At 37.4% G+C, this 6,853-nt stretch overlaps 1 non-coding gene across 1 annotated transcript; it reads left to right on the top strand.

The window, feature by feature from the left end:
* The first annotated feature begins 1,957 nt into the window (after window positions 1-1,957).
* Trnat-ugu lies at window positions 1,958-2,030 on the top strand. Its single transcript has one exon. It is a non-coding gene; the product is annotated as a tRNA-Thr (tRNA).
* Window positions 2,031-6,853: the final 4,823 nt, after the last annotated feature.

Below are 6,853 nucleotides of genomic sequence, written 5' to 3'. Positions count from 1 at the left end.
CGAGGGTGTTACCTTGTTTGACACCATTTCCATCGTTAAACGATTTAATTATCGATGTAAAGTGACACGGACAACCAAGTTTGCCAAGTATTTTCTACAGGGAAGCTCTATTCACAGAATTGAGCTTTGGTTAAAGCAATAGAAACCTGGACAAGATCCATATTCTACTCAAGCACTTCTCCTGCACCTGTCTTGCTATGAAAATCATATCCATTGTTTCTCTACTAAAACGGAAGACGCATTGAGAATCAGATAGGACGTTATTTGCAAGGTCTTTAATTCAGGCAGAAAAATACATTTACCAGAACCTTGCAAATAGCTATACTGCTATGGTTGTCATACTTTATTCTGATTACCCTTCCCTTATAAAGAGAAAGGATAATGGATGGGGAGAACACCATCCTTCCAAACTATACTAATAAGCTTGTGAAGCTTCTGTGTGATATGACCACCGCCAAAGCACAAGAGCTCAGCGCAAATTCCGTCTTTAAAAGGTACTTTACTAAGATTCAACTTACTTATTGCTGTTACTACCTCTTCTACTTAGGGTGCAGAATGCAGGAGGTTATTGACAGGTCTTTGCTGGATAGTATCAATTACAGTGTCATCTACAACTGACTCACAGTTTAGTAAGTAAATGCAGCACCTTCCCTGGAAAGCTAAGGTGCCGATGCAGAACTCTTAGACACATGAGCTTGCTTCATAAGATGGTAGAGCTCCTTGCTGTTATTTGTATCAACAGCAACTTGAATATCACGAGCAAGATCTTCCCACCAGGTGTTCTGCATCTTTTTTGAGTGATTGCTGCAGTATAGATTTTGTATTCTTATAGTGGGTACATGCTAGATTTTGCCGCATAACTGATAGCCCCCTGTGCAGTAATTCATTGCACGAGTCTCTGAACATCAGCATCATTTTCACCATACCAATCACTCTGATTGGTTGTAGCATATTCCAGTGTTTCAGCAGCGCATTGAAAGATCTGCTCTCGAAACTCCTCCCGAGCTGTAATATCTTCGTTGCTGGATAAGCGATTCTCTTTCCTCACAGTAGGATCATTTATCTTTACGGGCATTCAGGTGCCGAGGAATTCGAGCTGGCCCTCTTCTCTCCTTCACTCTGATTACCATCCGGATCTTTGCTCGCACCAAATCTATAAAAGGACTTGACATGACAAATTTCACAGATATCATGCTTGCGGATGATAACATAATCCAGTAAGTACCATACCTTAAACCTCGAGTGCATCCATGTTGTTGCTTAATCACCTTTCTACATAAAGTGAGTGCTTACAATGTAAAGACCTTATTATCGCAAAGCTCTAGAAGTATGAGATCATCACTTTTCATCTTCCTTACATTGAAGCGCCCAAGAGTATTCAATGTTTGCCACTCTGTTCCAACCCTGAGATTGAAATCTCCCATTTAGAATGACTTCGTCTGCCTTGGGTATTTTCCTGAGTACAGCTCTCAACTGGACATAAAAGGTTGTTTTATCTTCATCATAACTGGTCAAAGTAGGAGCGTAAACACTTATCAGAGTAGCAAATCGCCCATCGTCGTCAAACGGCCATTTACAGCGATACAAAGCTCCTCCGACTTCTTGAGGATTTCATATCGAACTGCAAAGCCAACACCTGCTTCCAATCTTCTCAAGCTGACCATCACCTTCCAAACGAGATTCCGAAAGAGCAATTACATTTATGTTATATTTTTATACATACATACATACATACATACATACATACATACATACATACATACATACATACATACATACATACATATATACAAACATACATGTATACTATCCAGTCCGGCGACTCACTCGGACCAATGCAACGCTTCCGTGCAAGATGTCTCGATCTTCCATAACAGTCTTCATATCCTCATTTTCATAGCCAGTAGTTTCCACAAGTTTATCGATATATGCTCTTCTTTGGAACCGGATATTTGTTGCCTCCGTAGCTCAGTGGTTAGAGCACTGGTCTTGTAAACCAGTGGTCGTGAGTTCGATTCTCACTGGAGGCTTCTTGTTGAATTTCATGTACATGCTTGTTGTATTACATTTTTCGTGGTGCACCATCATTTTTTGTTTTTCTTTCTACAATTTTAAAACTTGCGTTACTTGTGTAGTTTCATTTCCCATTAGTTTATGAATGTCATTTGGGGTAACTATATATTAAATGAATATTTTTATATGTATTGTCTAACCCTTTCTAAAAGTATCTGTTTTGTCATATTTGTGAATTCTGAGTAAGAATGTTTCTTAAAGTATATGTGACGATAGTTTTCTTTAATTCTATAAATGTGATTTTAAGGCCGTTAATGTTGTATTGTAATTTTTTTAATACCTTACGTCATGTTTACAAAGTTTATTTTTGTGTATGGAACATTTCTTTTGTATGCATTCGGCGCGAACTTGTAAGTTTGGGAAGCAAGTTAAGAACAGTGTTTCCTGTCTATTATTAATATTACTGTTATTGATGCAATTGCTATTTTCCTTCGTGTAATGTATTTTACTTGAGTATTTGTTATTAGTGCCGTTGATGTTTGTACAGGTATTTGTATACTTTATCGGTGTTGGGTTCAGGCCCGTTTAGTGCACACAGCTTCGGTCACTCTCTGACAACGTTTAGACGTCTCCTATGCTCTGCTAACTTCTATGTTATGGCCAAGTCAGAAAGATCTATAATTTTCTATGAAAGCCTCATCACATGCTACATCGTGTCAAACATATTTATCATAGAAAGAGAGTACTTTTCTTTTTTGTTCCAATTTTGTGAGATTTGCGATTTTTATTCTATACCTTTTTATAGTTTTTTGTTTATGGAGAGATTTGTTGTAGCAGCGGTAGGAGTGGTTTGTTGTTGTATGGGTTAGACCTGACAGCACAAATCTAAGATCAGAGGCGTCCCATCCCTGATAATACCTTTTTTTTCGGACACAGTCTATCTTGGACTACATTATCCTATGTACTCTTCCCTTTTTTGAAGCGGTATATGCTATTTGAGGGATACATAGCTACTATTTCTAGCAGGGCGAGTGACCACATAGAGAAGTGCTTTCCAACCAACGTGACACGTAATTAAATAGGTGTGTCATGAAATTACCCGAGGTCAGAATCTTTTATCTCTGATTTTTCATATTTGCAAATCAAAATCAAACATTGATTACCTACGCCTACTTACTGTCGCGCGTGAACACGAATGTTTTGCCTTACGGCGATATGAATTTTGATTCAAAATATATTTATAACACGTCGTCACATTTTTAATTAAACAAAAGTATGTCACTATTCTTCAGAGGATTGGAAGCGCTGCATTAAGGGAGCTCGCGTTCGTTCTTTGTAGCTATTAATGGACCAAACGGTCAACTACTGGTCCCTTTTAATTTTCTGCCATATAAATAAATCAATGAGTGTCATTAACAGAAATGGTGCAAAAACAAGAACATGCTATTGTAGTCTTTCTTGCTATATCTATCGATTCTATTTGCGACGTTCTCCCCTTCATAGCAACAAAAAGTATTATTGCACCAGATCCATTAGCAACTAGTTTCTTGAATTTATCCTTCTTATTTGCATTAAAGCATAGTTTAAAATATATAAATATGTTCAGTCATAAGTTCATAAATTATGTCCTCAAACGATTGTGTATATGTTTGCGAATGTATATATATGTGTATGCCATTGTTCAGTTTCTCCTCTGCCAGCTGCTGACAAGTGACCCGTAGCCAGCCTTACTTTCTCTCCTTTTTCACATCAGTTGCGCAGTTGATGCCGGTCCTTAAATTCTCTGTCCCACAGTCTTGCAATTTGTTGTTTTCTCATCCTTTGGGATGCCTTCTAAGAGTCACCCATCATTCTTGTCTTCTTGGCCCTGAGGCTATATTTTGCTCGTTTCTTATTTATTTCGTCTTTGTCCATCGTCTTAAATTACTTTTATTCCCTTTCGTATGTCCACTCTGTATTATTTTCTTTCCTCTTGGCTCTATATTCTCCGCAACTTTCGCGGGCACCGCTAGCATGAGAAGTTTTCAGTTTTATCACTAATGGTGCGAAACTGAGTAATACCATCTGGTTGATAACTACCGAATTAGGGACCTTCTGTGTCTGTCTCCCGTCCGGTTGTACACGCTGTATGCGTTATACGATTTCACCAATCGTTTGTTTATTTACAATACATTTTTTCACTTCTATATATAAAGATGAGAATGTCTATCTGTCTGTCCGTGTGAACCCCTACAACTCGAGAACTACACAACCGATTTCATTCAAATTTTGCACATGCCTTACTTGGGCCCATGCAGTGTCATGGAGCGAAATAATTTTCAACATCTTGCCTAATGCGAGTCCAGAGCAATCTCTTATCTCTTACACTATTTCAGTATTACATGTCAAAAGTGAAACAATAACATCTCTCTATTGTAATGTGAGATACTTTCAGGTTAATAGGTTCACTATTAATACTGAAACTATTAAAGTCAAACTGTTGTCTTACATATATACATGCATACATACATACATACATACATACATACATACATACATACATACATACATACATACACACACATATATATATATATTATGTATATATATATATATATATATATATATATATATATATATATATATATATATATGCGTGGTGTGTGTGTATGTGCGTGTATGTGTGTATAGATGTATATGTAATATGTACACATGTATATATACACATATATACCTGCATACATATATTTATACATATATATATATACATACATATATACATATACACACAATGCATACATATATACATATCTACTACATATCTACTATATTTTTCAACCGATTTCGCTCAAACTTGACACACTGATAGCCTATGCTCAAATGGTGGTCTTGATCTACTTTATATTTTCCAGCCTCCCCCACCCCTCCACTGCGTATAACCAAACACCGCGAATAACTGTTCAGAAAACAGTTATAGCTCCCTGGTTTTTCGAGCGATTTCCTCCAAATTTGACACGAACTTTACTCATGACTTAAGAATTGTTTTGCTTAAAATTTTTGTCATGGTCATCCGGGTTAATAGTGAAAAATCCGTGAATAACTACGTAAAAATCGGTTTTTTGCCAATAACTTCCGTAGTTTCCAATCGATTCGCTCCATATTTGGCACAAACATTACTCATGCTTTAATAATTGTTTTAAACTTATGTTTTTGTCAAGTTAATCCATGTTGAAGATGAAAAATCTGCGAATAACTGCGTAAAATTCGATTTTTTGCCAATAACTTCCGCAGTTCCAAAACTGATTCGCTCCAAATTTGGCAAGGATATTATCCATGCTTAATTGACTGCTTTAAGCTGTTTTGTCAAGTTTATTCTCATTAAATTTGGAATTTACTGGATTAAACTTGGTTTTTTGTTTACTACTTCTGCCGATTACTCACGTGCCAAGGACTGTGGGGAGTTTTACCCAACTGATTTGATCTGTATACATTAGTGTTTACTTAACTCCGCCCCCATTATCGCCTACGGTCATGAAGCACCGCATCCGCCCACCCACTTCAACACAAATTTTCTTTAATTACCCTCAGCTCATGGCGTGATAACACCATGACCTTTGACATGTGGGCATGAACACTATTAATGCGCACCCCACTTTTAATATATAATATGGGTGGTTTATTCGCAATTTTACAACCTAAAGGCAGAAATATAGACGTCAATAAAGTGACAAAGGACACTGAGCAGCACCAGTATTGCTAGAAATAAGAGTCGAAACATACATATATATAACCTGATGAAGGTGCTTCTCTTCTGTTCACTAGTGTGAATGGAGTTTTGACCAGGAGGAATTAATGTATCCATCAATCATCGGGTGTTTCGATCCTGAATCGTAACACCTTCCTATTGGTGACTCAGCAGATGTGGCCAAATTTTTACTCATCATCGCCTCCTGACTTCTAGCTTAACACCTCTCTCTTGTGCTGTAATCAGCAAGAGACTGCCTCTCTCATCGTGCACACAGCCATCTAGCGCTGTTTTCTTCACATTTCAATGGTTATCAGCATCTTCCATCCATACTAGACAAGGGATCTTCTACAGCCAACATAAAGTGGGTATCCTTTCTTCCTGCAATCCTGCAGAAGGCTCTCATACTTGGCACGCTTACATTCAAAGGCCTGAGAGTTAGTGTCTCATGGGAAGAAAGTTCCCACGAGACAGTAACCAGAAAACTATATCTAGCCTCAAGCTTCTATTTCTCTCTCTCTCTCTCTCTCCTCTCTCTCTCTCTCTCTCTCTCTCTCTCTTTCCCTATCTATCTGTCTACATAGATAGATAGATAGATAGATAGATAGATAGATAGATAGATAGATAGATAGATAGATAGATAGATAGATAGGCTTGCTGATTGTCATTTATCTAGTTTTTCTGAGGAAGATATCGTGGCTTTACCATACGAAACTGTCAAAATCCGTGCTAGTTGCACTTTTTCTTTGCATTTCTGTATACCTACAATATTGATTCAATATTGGACTTCTTTGCATGGTTATATCAATCAGTCATCCGAAACGGCTGTGAAGATAAAACTTGTTCACATCATGTAAATAGTACATGCAACTTTTCAAATAGATACATATCTTGCACCTGTTATTGGTTGTCTTACTACTTCCAACTCGCGCGATAATGATCGTTCTTGAAGCCAACGTTTTTTCTTGGAACTGCCTAATGGAGCGGTTGAAGTTAAAGATTCGGATTTCTCTGAGCACTGCTTGGAGACTATCTATATCATCTATATCACGCTTACATGAGGATTTTATTGCCCATTTTTCAGATGTATATATGGATAGATAGATAGATAAAGAG

Source organism: Octopus sinensis, linkage group LG4, assembly GCF_006345805.1.
Source record: "Octopus sinensis linkage group LG4, ASM634580v1, whole genome shotgun sequence".
NCBI classification, from domain to species: domain Eukaryota; kingdom Metazoa; phylum Mollusca; class Cephalopoda; order Octopoda; family Octopodidae; genus Octopus; species Octopus sinensis.
The sequence above is the reverse complement of the archived record's forward strand: the minus strand, read 5'-3'. Positions and strand labels throughout refer to the sequence as shown.